Raw genomic sequence first — 18,394 nt, 5'->3', positions numbered from 1 at the left:
GCCAGACAGAGAAGACTTTGCTTTTACCCCACTGGCTAACCACAAGTCACACAAGCAATTCCCTTAGACACCCCAGTTTCCCAGTATCACCACCAGTGCCACACATTATGAGGACAAATGGTGATGAAAACCAATAGCCCAGTAAAAGAAAAAAGGTTCTCTCGATCCCAAAGGACCAAGTCCCAGACCCAGGTCAATATACAAATCAGATCTGACCCACAAATCACGCTGTTGCCATTCCTTTAGAATCTAAAATCTAAAGGTTTATTCATAAAAAGAAAAGATAGAGATGAGAGCTAGAATTTGTTCAATGGAGTCAATTACACACAGTGATGGAAAAGTTCTTGGTTCAGGCTTGCAGCAGTGAGAGAATAAACTGCAGGTTCAAATCAAGTCTCTGGAGGACATCCACAGCAGGGATGGGTCTTTCAGACCTTGGTTCAGAGCTTCAGTGTAGCAAAGTCCCTCCAGAGGTAAGAAGCAGGACTGAAGACAAGATGGGGGAGCTGCAGCAGCTTTTTATAGTCTCTTGCCATGTGGTCTTTCTTTCTTTGTGCCAAAGACAAGCTGTCCAACACCTAGCCTGGAAACACCTCAGAGTTCTGTCCATAGGCAGGTCCCTGCATACCTTGCTGAGTCCCAAGGCATGTCTGCATTCTCTCAGTGGGTCAATTGTATAGCGGATGGTCCTTAATGGGCCATCAAGCAGGCTAGGCAGAGCTGATACCAACTTGTCTGGGGTGTCACGGAGAAGCGTAGAATAAGTTTGAAATACAGTCAGTATAGAGCCAATATTCATAACTTTAACTACAAAAATAATACACACAAATAGACAGCATAATCAGAACCAGCAAACCATAACCTTGTCTTTGACACCTTATTTGACTCCCTTTATACAAGAATTGGTGCCACTACAGGACTTTGGTAGCAACAATGATCTATATGGTCCCAGCTTATGTCAATAACCTCACAATCAGCCACTCCATTATCTTGCCTGATAGGCCTATCAGGCTGACAGGCCTATAATTACCTTGGTCCTCCCATTTACCCTTTTTCAATATTGCACAGCATTAGCTTTCTTCCAGTGTTTCAACACTAAAGGCCCAGTGAGCTCCTCAGCTAGCATTTTTAAAACTCCTGGATGTGGGTTATCTGGATCTGCTGATTTAAAAATGTCTAACTTTAGTAGCTTCTGTTTAACATCCTCCTGAGGTACTAGTGGATTTGAGTGGGTTTTAGCCACCTAGATGCTTTTGAAAATCCCACTAGGTGCCTAAATACCTTTAAAAATCTGGCCCTTAGCTGCTGTTGAAAATTTTACCCCACCCCACACAGTGACCAAATTCATTTGGTCCACAGAGTTTCTAACATCTGGAGAAACAAATGATACTTTGTATTGAATTCTGTTCTTCTCAGTCCCCCTGATGAGAAACAATCTCATCATCCATGGGAGTGGACGCTTCCTTCTGTATGCAAATAGCAGCAATAGGGAAATCCAGGACTCAGAGGGTAAAAACCAACACACCAAATCAGTTTTCCATCTCTATCCCAGTCTTGAATTCTGTAGGTCACAAGAGATGCTCATGGAGTTAAACAGTTAAAATGCATTATTGGATGTTCCTTGAATGTTCAAGTCAGAATCCTAGTGCCTGAATAATTATTACCACCTCCCCTATCTCCCTAAGCCTCAATCAGCTATGACTTACAACTAGAGTTTGTCAAGAAACAGAGCAAGGGAAGGGAAGGGGATCATGATCATTTCATCATTTTTCCCATTGACATTTGAAATGTTGATGACACTTTTGATCTACTAATTGTTCATTCAATCTTCAGCCAGTGCTATTCCTTGTCAAAAGTCCCTCCATGCTGTTAGCTGGGATTTTCAAAGGGGCCTAAGAGAGTTTGGTACCCAATACCCATTGAACTGCGTTAGGTTATGGACACACGGCATGTAGAATTTCCCTTGATTCTGGATGTCCATATTTAAGGGATGATCTTGACTTGCACTCTGGAGAATCACTGATATGCAAATCCCATTTTAACAGCTCTACGGATTTTAGCATGAAGAAGAATAGGAAGAAAAATATCCCAGTTTCCCTGAAAATTTCCTTTCTTCTAATATTAAGGTAAATGGGTCAGTCTTGTCCTCTGCTATTTTCTCCTTCATGAATCTCTGCTGTGCTCTGCGGCAGGCAGGACTTGTCTTTGTTCCTCAAAAGCTCTACGATGAACATTTTACATTGGTATATTCCAAGGCAGAGAATCATGATCTCTAGTTCCAGCACAACATTGCCAAACTTGAACTCCTAATCTTTTCTCCTAGATCCTCCCTCATTTTCCATTCTCCAGCTCATTTCAGAACTCAGCTACCGTTCCCAATACACACCTTTGGAACACTGGGGTTATTTATGTGTCTTCTTCTGAGTCCAGGACCATGATTTTTGTCTTTGGTGAAGATTTTCAGAGGCAAAGAGGGCAATTCTGTGGCCCAACTCCCATTGAAAATCCTTTGACAATCTCCCCCTTTGTATCGAACATTAAAACTGATTTTACATTTTGCCCAGGATCAAATTCTAACAACCAAGCAACAGACGTCATGACTAGGCTTGGAAGGATTAGATTTGTATTGGTGAATGTTGGTAAATGTCGATTTCACCACACACACACACACAGATGAAAATGTATTTCCATCGATAAAACTCAAAATTTACAGATAGGCAAAGTAAGAAAAATACTGCAGGAGAACTTATTAGAGTCAAAATCCAGTGATTTAGACTTTTGAATTCGGCTTACAAATGGATTAGTAAATGAACAGTAAAAACAGGTATGATCTGTTGAATTAAGGATATTTACTTTCTATAGTTTAACACGTGATGTTGACAATTTGTGTTTCAATGGTTTATAGAGCTTTCACTTTTTGATACTCAGTGTTAACTATCATTTGTCTGACAGTCTCCCATGCCCCACCCCCATAATTTTGTACAACTATGAACACTGAAATAAATAAAAAGTGGAGAAAATGCTTAAAAATAAACATTGACAGTACCCATCAAAATTATAAATAATAAAAATAAAATGCTGCCAAGCCTATCCATGACATATTAACATAAAAGTGAGAACAGAACAAGAATTTCATAAAGAATTATGTACCAGACAGTGCTTAATTGACAATGCTCATTAAGTATAATCCCTAGCTTTTGTGCAATTCTTTTCATCAGTAGATCTCAACGCATTTTACAACTGGAGTCAGGGTCATTGTCCCCATTTTACAAAAGAAGAAATTATAAACCAAAATAAATGTACCTGATTTTGCGGTGCCAGTCCTTAGAGGCACATTCCATGCTCAGCTGAGACAGAAATAAGACTTTGCCCTCAAGGATAAACGATTGATTGTCACTGTGCAATGGGATTTTCAAAGGAGTTCAAAGCAATTAAAAATTCAAATCTCATTGTGATTCAGTGGAATGTAAATGCCTGATTCCCACAGACTCTTTTAAAAATCGCACCCATAATGATTATCCTCCTTATGCTAATCTGAGCTAGTCTGGCAAAAATAATAATACCTTGTATTTATAAACCGCTTTACATCTTCAAATCACTGTCCAGTCATAAGCTATTTTATTCTACAACAGGTTGAAAAGAACTCCCTTTGTAGCCATAACTTCAGTGTTGTTTGGAATGGGCCCAATGCTCCTCTTTAGTAAATAATTAATCATTATCAATCCTCTGCCATATGAGGAGAAATTAGGGCAGAGGGGTAAAGGATCTTGCTTATGGATGCATCGGAAGTCAGGGGAAAAGCCCGGAACAGAGACTAGGATCTCCTGCCTTCTAATACCCTAAACTTCATAGTTACAGAGGGCCTGATCCAATGACAGAGGAAGTCAAAGTTATTCTATTCATTCACTCTAGTAGACTTGTGAAGAAATTCATGGTGCTTTTTCACCTGTAGATTTCAAACCATTTTACCAAGGTGGGTGAATGGTATTATTTCATTTATTTACAGATGGGGAAACTGAGGCACAGACAGTTAATCTGACTTTCACACAGTAAATGAGTGACAGAGCTGGGACAAACTCCAACTCCTTATTTCCCATCTACCAGACCAGGCTACAGCTGAGATTTCAAAAGCTGCCTAAGGGATTATGGGGCAAATTCTTAAAGGCTTTTAGGTGTGTACTGGGATTTTTCAAAACAGCTAGGTGTCTAATACCCATTGCAATCAAGGATTTTTAGGTGCCTAGATGTGTCTAAAAATCTCATTAGGTGCCTAAAAACCTTTAAAAATCTGGTTCTTAAACAAACAAATGCCCGTGAAAATGAATGAGGAGTGGGCATCCATGTGGCATTTGTGGCTATGAAAACCTAAGTCTACCTCTAAGAGAAATATCCAATCCATTTTTACATTCTTATCTAAGCAACTCAATAAATTACAGCAGCAGCGAGTTCCACAGATCTATCATATAGTTATTTTCTCTTATGCATTCAAGAGTTGAAAAAGATGAATGAAATTTAGAAAGTGAGAAAGTAAGTGAGAGAGAAGGAAGTATGTTACAGATGAACCAATTACTCACTGGGAAACCTATTCCTTCCAAACAGATATGGCCCAGTAGGTCACATTACCAAGTATACAAAAAATATGTCTTAATACAAGTGGTTTAAAGTATATTTCTGGGATCCTCTCTCTCTTTCTCTCTCTCTCTCTCTAGTGGACCTAACTTATTAGCTTTTGCTGACAGAACTAGCCAGAACAGACCCCCTTCACACATTATATTCTCTCCTTAGAATGAGGAGTTCTTGGATTCTGAGGAAAAAAATGCATTGCGAGCCATATTTTTTCCTCCAGCTATAAATCAAACATTTAAAGGTTTCATACACAAAATCTTCCTACTTATTGCATAAATTTCTATATTGATTAGAATCTCATTGCATTACCATTTTGTCATCACCCTGCTGTCTTTTTCCCTTACCTGCTTCGTTTATGTATGGCAACTCAACAGGTCCAAGAAATAAGACTAATTTATATTCCTCAGAAGTGCTCTTGGGATTTGGTCTCAACAGAATTTCATTGTCTTCTCAAGAATGTGCCAAACCCCTGGCTTAGTAAGGACGGTGTCCTTGTTTAAAGAAGAGCACTGGAAGTTAGGAGACCTTGGTTCTGTGTCTCCACTGACTTGCTGATGGACCACTGTGAAATTGTTTAAGTTCTCAGTTTCTCCGTTTGTAAAAGACAAAAGGCCAGATTTCTCAAGGTATTTAGATGCCTATTGAAATTTCCAGAAGCACCTAGGAACCTACAACTCATTGATTTCTGTGGATGTTAGGTGCCTATGTCCTTTTAATAATCTCACTAGGTGACTAAATACTTTTTAAAATCTGGCCCTAAGTGGCTGCCCAAAGTTAGGCAACTACGTCCACATTTAGGCAACCTAATAGGTGGTCTAAGATACAGAAGTATAAAGCACCAGAGGTTAAAGACATTCAGACGTCTGAAGATAGGCAGATAAGCACCTAGTGGGAATTTCAGAAGTACCTATGTACGTTAAGCACATAACTCCAATTGAATTCAATGGGGTTTAGGTGCCTAGGCCTTTGAAAATCCCACTAGACACCTAATAACCTTTGAAAATCTGGTTCTAAGACACTTTGGTGCTTTTGAAATATTTGCCTCCAGTCTACACAAAAAGTTGTACTGACATAATGAAAGGTGTGATTTTATACCAATTTAGCTAAAACAGTGCAACTTTGTGTGTGGATATTATATTGGTTTAAACCTCATGTATATCAATTTTCAGGTGCAAACTGAACTGATATAACCAGTTTCAACCTAAGAGTCCACAAAGGCACAAAAGTTGCAGTGGACTAAATAAACATATTGAAGTTAAGTTGCTGTGTCTTCTCTGTATAGACAAGCCCTAGGGCCAGATTTTTAAAAGTATTTAGGCACCTAGTGGAATTTTCAAACCTTTTAGTGGCCTAACATCCATTGAAATCAATGTTTTAGGTACCAAGGTGCTTTTCAAAATCCCACCAGGTGCCTAAATACCTCAACTAATCTGGCCCTAAATCACTTTTGAAAATAGGATTGACAGTTAAATTTTCAAGTGCAGCTAATTGACTAAAGAGCCAATGAGACTTAAGCTCCTAAGTCACCTAGGTGCTTTAGGAAATTTTAGCCTAAGGCTCCCTAGTGTGCTTGAATGTCGTATAGTTTGAATTCTAGGGACTTCAATGGAAGTTAGACACCAAGGTGCTTTTGAAGATCCTGCTAGGCACCTGTTTGTCTCTTTAGCACCTTTATACCTTTGAGGATCTCAGCCCTAGTGCTTAGCTACCCAGTTCCACTGGGTTGTCGTGCTCATGTGTAGCCAGACAGCCAGCCCCCCCCCCCCTCAGACCAGCATTGCTGGAAACACAGGAGGAAGCAGGAACAGGGCACTTAACATATATTCAAGCACAGCCTTTGAAGCTGTGAAAGCACAGGTGTGCTGCTACAATGTGCTTCTGGGAACAGATACGACGATTAAGCTCACAGCAGGCAGAGGCCCTGTGACAGACATGGCTCTTAGCCCCAACTAAATAGTGTGATGCACACACACCAACATCCTAGGTGGGAAAATATTTACCCTGATAAAAGAAATGTCCAGTAGTCGAAACTTATTGTTTCTCTCCTTTGCAAGTGTAAACTACTCTTGCGAAAGCTGGCGTCACCCCGACAGACCAGCCTCAATTTGGCATAAGAAAGGAGAAAGAGAATAAAGGAGTACAGAGGTATAAGTAGGGGACCTACAGCACCATGATTTTTGAGTGCTTTTCACTATCTATCTGCTGGTCAGATAAGTGACAGCCTCCCAAGGCTTCTGCAGCTAAGAGGGTCCCTACGCCTTGTCCCTTATTCGTCTTTCCGCGGAATTGAGTGACCGATCCTGGCTTGGCACCGCTGGAATCGAGAGATGCAAGGAGGGTAAGAAGCACCCACACCTGATCTCCTATCTTTAGTGTACACATATTTTGAAATAGAGCTCTATACTTTGTTTTCTTTCTTTGGGATTGTGGCTTCAGTTTTGTAACTTGTTTGTATGTGTAACATCTCTACATTTAAATAAGTAGGCACTAGCAATTTTGTAACCACATGATTAGAATCTAGCTTAATAAATTTTGGTAACCATTTATGCATAAGCCTGACTTGTTTTCTCTGGTTTACTGTAAAGCAGCCAACACAATTAAAGAACCTCAGCAGTTTTGGCTCTAAAGCCTGGCCATTAGGTGAGAGTACTAAGAGCCTAGCGTTGAGTTGTGCTGCCTCCACGGGGCAAACTCTTGGGGCACCTGTCAGTCAATCCTGGCTGCCCGCTGCGAAGGAGCTCTGAGCTCTAGCAGTTAAAGTCACGGGTGTGGAGAGGCTCTTAGTGCTGCCATTGGGGGCACCTGTCAGTCAGTATTGACTGCCCGCTGCGAAGGAGCTCTGAGCTCTAGCGGTTAAAGTCACGGATGGTATAAACGGGCATAGCTGGCACCTCACCAAACATCCTTGGCCGTCGGCTAACATCATGAAATCCTGAATTGCTCAGAGCATTTGCCATCCACATGGGTGTGAAAATTACTGAGCAATATCAGGCATCATCCCGGTAAATACAATGGGAATTTGCTGGGCTAAGGACTGAATAAAATTTAAGTCAGGGGTAAAATAATTGCTGAAATTATGCACCTGATCTCCCTTCCCCTTCCAGAGATTTAGGCTGGGATTTTCGAAGGCGACTAAGGGAGTTAGGTTTCAGAGTAACAGCCGTGTTAGTCTGTATTCGCAAAAAGAAAAGGAGTACTTGTGGCACCTTAGAGACTAACCAATTTATTTGAGCATGAGCTTTCGTGAGCTACAGCTCACTTCATCGGATGCATGCCATCCGATGAAGTGAGCTGTAGCTCACGAAAGCTCATGCTCAAATAAATTGGTTAGTCTCTAAGGTGCCACAAGTACTCCTTTTCTTTTAAGGGAGTTAGGTTTCCAACTCCAATTTAAATTAATGAGATTTGGGCACCTAAATTTCTTTAGGCACATTTGAAAATACCAGTCCACTTTGGCATGGACTTAATTGAGGTAGGACTGGCCCCTAAAGCAGAAGCTACTCCCCATAATAGTGTAATACATGTGAGAAGAGAATCAGGATCTGTGACTTTATGGCCCTCAACTCCGTAAGAGATTCATGATAACATCGCTAGGCTTGGCAACATGGACACCCCATTCTAAATGATAGGTCAGAGCTCCTAAATGTAAATGAGCTGCAAAGATGAGAGCATGTGTGTTTGTGGCTAGAATACAGAAATTGTGACTTGTTCCAGTTCAGAGCCAGTGGGCAGATTCCGTACGCCTTAGGGTGAAAATCGTCCTGTACAGAGAAGTACTTACCATACACCTAACCCTCACAGTATCACTTAAGGAGGTCTTCAGTAGTGCACTGGGTGAATTCGACTCCTCATCTCAGCATGGGACACAGGACCAAAGACATAGGTTGATAGAAATCTACAGTTGATATCGTGAGTTGATGACCTGTATGATATGAATTAGTAAGTCTTTGCTCACATTGTGGTGGAGAAATATCAACATTGCATTTGTCACCAGTTTTCACCCTGTTGTTGGAGTCTAAGGAAAGCATCTGTAACAATGACCAGTGCCTGGTGTTGGAAGAGTGCTACACATGGGTCTAATCTGGTGAATAAATGTGGACAGGCCAGGGTAATACTTATGCTAAGCTCACTGGCTTCAGCCAAGTCTTTGCTTGACATGAGTGTTGCTTGCGAAATTCGTCCGTGTGGAGAGACTTGTTTAAAGAATGCTTACAGCAGCTGGGTAAGACAAAGGCATTTTGTACTGTGTTGAAGGACATAGATAAAAGGAAGTTAATCAGTATAATACATAAAAGGTATTGCCAAAAAGTCCCTGTATTGTGAAAAACAGAAAAGTCCCTATATTTGAGTGGTACAATCCAAGTAAATAAACCAATTGGAAAAGGGACACGATGACATGAAAGTAGCCTGGACAGAAAAAGTTTTGTAAACTGAAGCCTGCACATGTATATACTATGGGTTAAGTAAGACACAATGCTTAATGTTGATTGGACGGTCAGATAACATGTAAAGGTATAAATATGCTAGAGTGTAAGGGAATAGTCAGACCCTCGTAGGAAAAATCAACAGTGACTACGCCCCCAAGAAAAGGTAATTGGGCAATATTTTTTTCTGTATATCTGTCATTCATTGCTTTTATGGTAATTGTAACGTGCAGGCCCTTGCTTTTGGTTCAAAGAAAGGTTTGAATGAATAAACCTGACTGTCTCAGTCTCGAGTGTATGGTAATCCTCACCAAATGCTCGTCCTTCAGAAAGAGCTGTAAGAGGCCACATGCAGAAGCAGTTATGGGAACAGCCTGCCCATACTGGAAGTTTCTTCTGTTAGTACAAGCAAATGTGAACAAGAACAAATGTAATGCATGATAGCAACTGTGAGCTGAACAGAAAGTTCAGCCACCCATGGGATCATAAACTGTTCCTCAGAAAGTAGCTCATGTGTGACTTTTTCACATGACCTCAGAAAGGATGTAAACATTCTGTGGAGAACTAATCATAAGGGAGTTTGCAAATCTACAAAATAACTCTTCCTCTCCCAAAGACCTTGTATTTTCCATCAATATCTGAAGCAACCACCAAACTTGATCTGAGGTTAGAAAATTATTTTAACTTTGTTAAAAGGGTATTATCTAGACCATCACTGACAGTGTTTGTCTAACCTGCTCTTAAAAATCTCCAAAGATAGGGATTCCACAACTTCCCTAGACAATTTATTTCAGTGCTTAACTACCCTGACAATTCAGAAGTTTTTCCTAATGTCCAACCTAAACTGCCCTTGTTGCAATTTAAGCCCGTTGCTTCTTGTTCTATCTTCACAGGTTAATAAGAACAATTTACCTCCCTCCTCCTTGTAACAACCTTTCATGTACTTGAAAACTGTTATCATGTCCCCCCTCAGTCTTCTAGTCTCCAGACTAAACAAGCACTTTCCCTCCCCCCTCCCCCCCAATCTTCCCTCATAGATTATGTTTTCTAGACCTTCAATCATTTTTGTTGTTCTTCTCTGGACTTTCTCCAATTTGTCCACATCTTTCCTGAAATGTGGTGCCCAGAACTGGACACAATATGCCAGTTGAGGCCTAATCAGCGCGGAATAGAGCAGAAGAATTACTTCTCGTGTCTTGCTTATAACACTCCTGTTAATACATCCCAGAATGATGTTTGCTTTTTGTTTTGAAACAGCGTTACACTATTGACTCATATTTAGCTTGTGATCCACTATGGCCCCAAGATCCCTTTCCACAGTACTCCTCCCTGGGCAGTCATTTCCCATTGTGTATATGTGCAACTGATTGTTCCTTCCTAAGTGGAGTACTTTGCATTTGTCTTCATAGAATTTCATTCTATTTACTTCAGACCATTTCTCCAGTTTGTCCAGATCATTTTGAACTTTAATCCTATTCTATCTATCTAATCAATTGTCTTCTTAGTGTCCAACTTGGTTCTGAGTGCTTACAGTTCACTACCTTACAAACGAGGTATTTTTTTTAAAGGAATTCAATATTTTTAACATAATTTACTGTGAAAGGCATACAGTTCCCTGCAAGCCAATACGGTCTCGTTGGTACAAGGAAAGTCTTGAAAGTCTTGAAAGTAGGAGGAAAGTCTTGAAAAGATTAACTCTACCATTCAGCTGAGATGAGTCCTTCTTTTTATGGAGAAAATAGAATGTCACGGCTGTTTTCATCATTTTCATCATGATAAAGGGCAGGCAAGTAGATTTTGTCAATCAGGTGTTTTAACTGTTCTGGAAATTTTGCTAGGTTCAGCTCTTTCCATCAGTAGAGACTGAATAAAAAGAGCCAGATCCTCAGTTGGTCTAAATAATCGTAGCTCCATTGATAGGTCTGCTGAGAGAAATTTGGAGGCCCGGTAAATTATGTTTTCCCCCTCCCATTTCACCCTAAATAGATAGTTTTGCGGGGGCACTGAGCTCAGGACCTCAGTACAATTGTTCCACCTTCCCTCTCTCATCAGCCCTGTCTATTGATAATTCACACCAGCTGAAGGTTTGCCCAGTGAGAAGATTTGCTGAATGATGAGTTGCAGTAAGTTCCATTGTTTAAAAATGTTTAAAAATTTTACTTATTTTCCTCACTTTACTCATGTGAGTGGAACCCTTGACTTCAAAGGAATCATTCATGTGAGTAAATTTAGGCATTTTTATTTTATATATGTCTATATATGCAAGTTTATTTATGTATTAACTGTTTGCAGAATCAAGGCATTAGATGTTATTCATAGGATATTATTCATAACAAAATAAATGGTTTATACTGAAGAGGGAGAAAATATAATTGTTGATTGCCCGTGTTGATTAGACTTTGATATAAAATATTTAAGGCTGGGATTTTCAAAGTTGTCTGAGGGAGTTAGGCACCCAACTCCATTACATTTCATAACTCCCTTCAGATCCTTTGCAAATTCAAATCCAAATAGGGAGGGGGACTAAATTTAGGTGATGAAAAATGAAAAATCAGAACACCCAAAACAAGCAATCAAACAAAAATTCAGAACATTCACTGTAAAAGTCATTGATAGATTTCAAGTTAGGGACAACGTTTTCAAAAGTGGCTTCTAATGCTGAATGCCTCAAATTTGAGACCTCAGCATTAATCCATCTGTGAAGGAAACTTTTGGCCAGCACTGGGAACCTGATATTTTTTCTGAAGGTGTTTTCGAAACTCGGCATATTACAGTTTTGCTGTATTTGTGGGGCTTGCGGTCTGTTGCTTAGCACAGGTGTCTAGGAGTGAGGGTACCTGGATTCTGTGCCGAGCTCTTTTAGGGATGCATAGAATAGCTGTTGTATCAAAGGAACAGGAATCAGTACACTTGGGTTCTATTCCCATTCTTTGAGGGGAGTTAGGATCGTGGTTTGAGCAGAGCGGGGGCTGAGAATCAGGGCTCCTGGGTTCTATTAACGGTTCTGGTTGAGAAGTATGTTCGAATGACTAAACGGGGAGAAGAATTGCAGACTCCTGGCACAGCTGGTCAAAAATGTTTGAAATTCACAGTTTTGATGAAATTCTTCATCAGAATTTAAAATTCTGATAAAAAAGGGATGCATTTTTTGTGATTTTTTTTTAGGAAAATTGCTTCCTTTGTTCTTTGATCCTCTCTGGCCCTGAGCTTTGCTGTAATTGGCACATTGCATGACCTTGCACACCTCAGTCTCAATTGGTCAAAGGAGGTTGCAACTGACTCATTTTCAACCACCCAAAATGAATGCTGGTTTATAGATGTAAATGGTTATTTATGCTCCAAAATTGAGTAGCTGTCCTCTGAACTGCAACTTTGTATAACATCCCTGCTCCAACTTGGGACTTCAGCAGGCTTAGAACCTGAGACTTTCTGCACAAAAAGAATTAAATGTCCTCTTGCATTGTAGGAAGGAAATTGACAGGTACAAATCTCATGTGTTCAGTATTGACCTAAGTCTGCTCCCACTGACTCAATGACAAAAATCCTATTGACTTCCTCGGGAGCAGAAATAGGCCTATACTGAGAACTTTTGAAAAGCTCACCCTATTTAGCAGGGATTTTCAAAAGAGACGATGGGGTTTTATTCACTTCTAAAGGAATCTCAGATTGTGCTGAATGCCTAACACCCATAGGTCTCATTTGAAAATGATTTGGCTCCTGAATCCTGAATAATTTACAGGAAAAATGTTGTTTTTTCTGTTGAAATTTTTCAGGGTTTTATCAAAAGGACAACCCCCACCCCCACCCCCCCCACACACCCAGAAAACAATCTTTTTATTTGAAAATTTTCAATTTAAAACAACAAAAATATAAATTAAAATAAAATCAATCTTGGGCTTTGGATGCTGACTGTGGAAAAAACATGTTTCATTGACAAAAACTAAAAATTGTTTTTTCAAGGAACACCTGAAAATGGAATTTCTATCCTGAAAGTTTCTTTTTGGTCCAAAAGCCACTTTCCACTGGAAAAAAAGTTTCCACAGGAAAATTTAGGACAAGCTTAAATTCACCCTGTGAGCAGGAAGGCTCCAGAAATGTACTGGCAATAGGATATTTTCAGCCTTAAACCATTATTTCCTGCCTCTTTTAATTATCTGCTCTTTCTGTGCATCAAAATCATCTGCATCCCACAAAGCCACAGTTGTGTTTAATCAGTTTAATTTCATGTCTTCATTTGTTTTGGCAGGTAAAACAGCTGACCGCACTGGAAAAGGGCTATCACACCAGTGTGAAGGAATTTATTCTCCTGGGATTCCCTGGGACCCAATATTTGCAGATATTGCTCTTTGTGCTTTCCTTGTTGCAGGAAATGTGGCGATCATAGTCCTAGTGGCAACCAGCCGTCACCTTCGCACCCCAATGTACTTCCTTCTCTGCAATTTCTCCTTCTCGGAGGTATGGCAGACCACAGCTTGTATCCCAAAGACGCTTGCCAACCTTGTGTCCCAAAGCAAATCCATCTTCTTCGTCAGCTGTGTCCTACGGATGTATTTTGTTTTCTCCCTAGGATGCACAGAGATTTTCTCTTGGCTGTCATGGCCTACGACTGCTATTTGGCTATATGCTATCCTTTGCTCTACAGCTCCATCCTGAACAGCACCTTGAGTGCTCAGCTGGCTGTTGGCTCTTGGTTGTGTGGTTTCCTGGCTATTTCTGTCCCAGCATTTCTGATCACCAGGTTGTCCTTCTGTGCCCTAGTGTCATCCATCACTTTTTTGGGGACGTAGCACCGTGGATAGTTCTTTTCTGCACAGATACCTACCTTATTGATCCGGTGGCCTTTATCATCTCCTTCATCGTCATCCTGGGCTCCTGTGTCATAACCCTGCTCTCCTACATTTATATCATCTCCACTGTACTGACAATCCCATCAGATAAGGAATGGAGAAGGGCCTTTTTAACTTGCTCTTCTCATCTCACAGTTGTGATTATCTGGTACGGTTCGACCATTTTCCTACATGTCAACCCTTCCATGCAGAACTCACTGGAATTGACCAAAATAGTCACCGTCTTGAATACTATTGTCACACCCCAGTTGAACCCTTTCATCTACACACTGAGGAACCCAGAGGTAAAAGAAGCCCTGAGGCATGTATTCAGGGAAGCGATGTTTTTCAAAATGTGCTGGAGGTCATTGGCTGTCACAGAAAATGTGGTGAAAGAAAAATGAGTCTGAACATGGAAGATATACCAAAGTTGATAGGGTACTGAAAAAACAACAACAATCCCTGAGGGCCAGAAGTCTAAAGGTAATTAGATGCCTAACTCCAATGGAAATCAATGTGAGTTAGGTGACTAAATACCTTTAACAATCTGGTCCTTAGTGTCTCACATCCTTGAACATTTACAGCCAGGTTGTTAAATGTATTTAGGTGCTTAATTGGATTTTCTATGAGTTTTAAGGGCCTAGATGCTTTTTAAAACCCCACTAAGCAGCTAAATACTTTTCAAAATCCAGCCCTTATGCATTATTATCCTCTTACTTTGTATTTAATTTAAAATGAAACAAATTGCACATGTGCCAATTATTTATTTATATTAAAGCATGGCCTGTGGAGAGGATAGAGATATCGACAGGCTTGGCAGAATTCAATTTTTATTTTTTATAATTTTGACAGAAAATATCAAGGTTTATTTGTAAGCATTTTTTAAAAAAATATTGTCTATTTTTATTTTCACACTTGTGGGAAATTACTGTGGCGTGTCAGACAACAAGGTGGGTCAGAGAATAATTATTTAATGACAACTGGTTTTTCGGACCTTTTTTTTTTTTTGGTCGGTTGATGTTCTGCGTGGTGAAACTGGCATTTCCTGACATTTACTGATAAAAATTTAACCCTTCCAAACCAAGGTAAGATAAACTCACAGGAACCTCAAATCAAGACCCCAGTGGATTTTGAAGGGGATTCAGAATAAAGTTCTGGTTCCAGTTCCAGACTGGGTAAAAACCCAGATGGGTATTTTTGTAGGCTTCTTTTTTTCTTTGTTTTTAGTACACGGGCATTCCAAAACTTTGGAAAGATTGATTTCACACGGATTCTGCCGGTTTGGACTGAAAATATGTGAGAATAGCTTACAAAATTTTGATGATGTCAAAACTGAATCCAGATTCTTAGTCCTGACTCACCTTTAAAATCACAGTGTGAGAGGATGGGGATCCCCACCCCCCACTCCCTGATACCCCCTCACCCTCGCTGCGAGCATCTCAGCAAGGAGAGGAGACGTCTTTAGAAATCATGAGATTGGCTTTAAATAATAAATGTTGGGTTCTTTTGATTTGCTGTCTGGTTTTTGAGTCTTTAGGGTGCACTTCATGTTTTTAGGGTTTTCTCTGTAACCATGAGTATGCCCTGGTGGCAAGAGGACTGGACTGCAACTAGGAGAATGAAGTGAGCTGTAGCTCATGAAAACTTATGCTCAAATACATTTGTTACTCTCAAAGGTGCCACAAGTACTCCTGTTCTTAGTTCTATTCCTGGCTCTGCCATTGGCTTGGTGGGTGACTTTGGGCAAGTAATGGTGTTAGGGGGCTGTATAGTCCGCAAGTCAATCAGGAAGTGGGTGGGTGGGGGTGTGGGCAGGGGGAAATGGGAACAGGGAATGGGGATGGGGAAATTGGAATCATGTTTAGCTAAGGGCAGGAATGGGAACAGGGACATAGGTAAGGCTCTATGGTATCAGAGCTGGGAAGAGGGACACTAAGGAAGGAAAGTGGAATCATGCTTGCTGGAAGTTCACCCCAATAAACATAGAATTGTGTGCACCTTTGGACTTGGGGTATTGTTGCTCTCTGTTCATACGAGAAGGACCAGGGAAGTAAGTGGGTGAAGGAATAAGCCCCCTAACAAATGGCTTCTCTCTGTGCCTCAGTTTCCACATCTGTAAAATGGGGATAATGATTCTCACCTCCTTTATATAGTGCTTTGTGATCTATGGATGAAAAGAACTACCTAAGAGAGAGGGATAATGATTATGTAAAAGAAAATATGAAAGCTGATATGTTGTTTCAAGCAGTTGAGATTTGAAGAAAAACAACAAATATTGTGAGACAGACATTAAAAATCATAAGAAGATCCTAGCCCCACTGATGTCAACGACAGAACTTAATTTCAGTGGGGCCGGGATTTCATCCTACATTGTCCAGAATTTTATCTTAACCCAACATTCAAATCCTTTGAGGCGTGCCTGCTGTCTAGGGCTAGACCTTCAACTGCCAATTTACAGTAGATTAGCATCCGGTCAATCAAATGTACTTAAAACATACAGATGTGCTACGTACAATTAATATCGCTTCATAAAATAACATGGAACTGGTTAAGATTTTGTGCAATCTGATTTACCTAATATTCACATAAAGATCATTGTAAGTGGTCACTCACTGATTCACATAAGCAGTGTCCATGTTTCCATTGAATCTTGAGCCCATTGAGTTTTGTGAGTGTAAATTCTAACGTTTCCATGCACTCACAGGTGTTAGAATAGGGAAGTGCCTCCGAAATGTGGTGCTTTTGTGGATAGCTATCACTTTGGGCCTGGTGGAGGCTGTTTTCAAAATGGTAAAGGTTATGAAAGTAATATGTACAAGGAAGATTATGTCCCCAAATCGTTCTCAACCAATTTAGTTTATTCTGTGAATTCTACTTTTGTGACAGGTTTCAGAGTAACAGCCGTGTTAGTCTGTATTCGCAAAAAGAAAAGGAGTACTTGTGGCACCTTAGAGACTAACCAATTTATTAGAGCATAAGTTTTCGTGAGCTACAGCTCACTTCATCAGATGCATATCGTGGAAACTGCAGCAGACTTTATATATACACAGAGAATAGGGAGGAGGTATTGGTTCATATTCTCTGTGTATATATAAAGTCTGCTGCAGTTTCCACGATATGCATCTGATGAAGTGAGCTGTAGCTCACGAAAGCTTATGCTCTAATAAATTGGTTAGTCTCTAAGGTGCCACAAGTACTCCTTTTCTTTCTACTTTTGTGAGACACTATGCACTTGATCAGTCTGGATTTATTTATTGTTGGAATACCTAGATAGTACAAGAAATTAGATTAGATAGATAGATGTGTCTGGGGACACAGAGAGAGATAATTTTTGTTAACTGTGATCTCCATACAGTTAATTCACCTTCCTTTCCCCTGATACTTGAATAGAATTTTACTGGTAGCTTTGGTTTCTCTTGGCAAACATGAATTTCAAATGGAATTTCTAGACTGTGCTTCACTGGACCATCGGACCACCTGAAACAATTCAGGAAATATCATTTGATGGTTCACAAGATAAAAGAATATTTCAAGTTACTGATTTCACAACGTACTCAACTCAGTGTACAGTGATAGCAAGACATAAGGTCAGCTTCCAGACTGCTGCACTGCGCATCACAGCATGGGGAGTAGATGGCCAGCCATCTGTGGAGAAAGAGGTGGTTAGGGACTATTTAGAAAAGCTGGACGTGCACAAGTCCATGGGGCCGGACGAGTTGCATCCGAGAGTGCTAAAGGAATTGGCGGCTGTGATTGCAGAGCCATTGGCCATTATCTTTGAAAACTCGTGGCGAACAGGGGAAGTCCCAGATGACTGGAAAAAGGCTAATGTAGTGCCAATCTTTAAAAAAGGGAAGAAGGAGGATCCTCGGAACTACAGGCCAGTCAGCCTTACCTCAGTCCCCAGAAAAATCTTGGAGCAGGTCCTCAAGGAATCAGTCCTGAAGCACTTACATGAGAGGAAAGTGATCAGGAACAGTCAGCATGGATTCACCAAGGGAAGGTCATGCCTGACAAATCTAATGGCCTTCTATGATGAGATTACTGGTTCTGTGGATGAAGGGAAAGCAGTGGATGTATTGTTTCTTGACTTTAGCAAAGCTTTTGACACGGTCTCCCACAGTATTCTTGTCAGCAAGTTAAAGAAGTATGGGCTGGATGAATGGACTATAAGGTGGGTAGAAAGTTGGCTAGATTGTTGGGCTCAACGGGTAGTGATCATAGAATCATAGAATATCAGGGTTGGAAGGGACCCCAGAAGGTCATCTAGTCCAACCCCCTGCTCGAAGCAGGACCAGTTCCCAGTTAAATCATCCCAGCCAGGGCTTTGTCAAGCCTGACCTTAAAAACCTCTAAGGAAGGAGATTCTACCACCTCCCTAGGTAACGCATTCCAGTGTTTCGCCACCCTCATAGTGAAAAAGTTTTTCCTAATATCCAATCTAAACCTCCCCCACTGCAACTTGAGACCATTTCTCCTCGTTCTGTCATCTGCTACCATTGAGAACAGTCTAGAGCC

At 40.5% G+C, this 18,394-nt stretch overlaps 2 pseudogenes; one reads left to right on the top strand and one right to left on the bottom strand.

Annotated features, from left to right (window-relative positions):
- LOC140904641 (olfactory receptor 6F1-like) overlaps positions 1-18,394 on the bottom strand; it is a 30,249-nt pseudogene that overhangs the window by 6,142 nt on the left and 5,713 nt on the right.
- On the top strand, positions 13,428-14,280 carry LOC140904650 (olfactory receptor 287-like; annotated as a pseudogene).

The sequence above is a fragment of the Lepidochelys kempii genome, unplaced genomic scaffold (genome assembly GCF_965140265.1).
Source record: "Lepidochelys kempii isolate rLepKem1 unplaced genomic scaffold, rLepKem1.hap2 scaffold_54, whole genome shotgun sequence".
NCBI classification, from domain to species: Eukaryota; Metazoa; Chordata; order Testudines; family Cheloniidae; genus Lepidochelys; species Lepidochelys kempii.
Note: the sequence above shows the minus strand (reverse complement) of the source record. Positions and strands in the feature narration are given on the sequence as shown.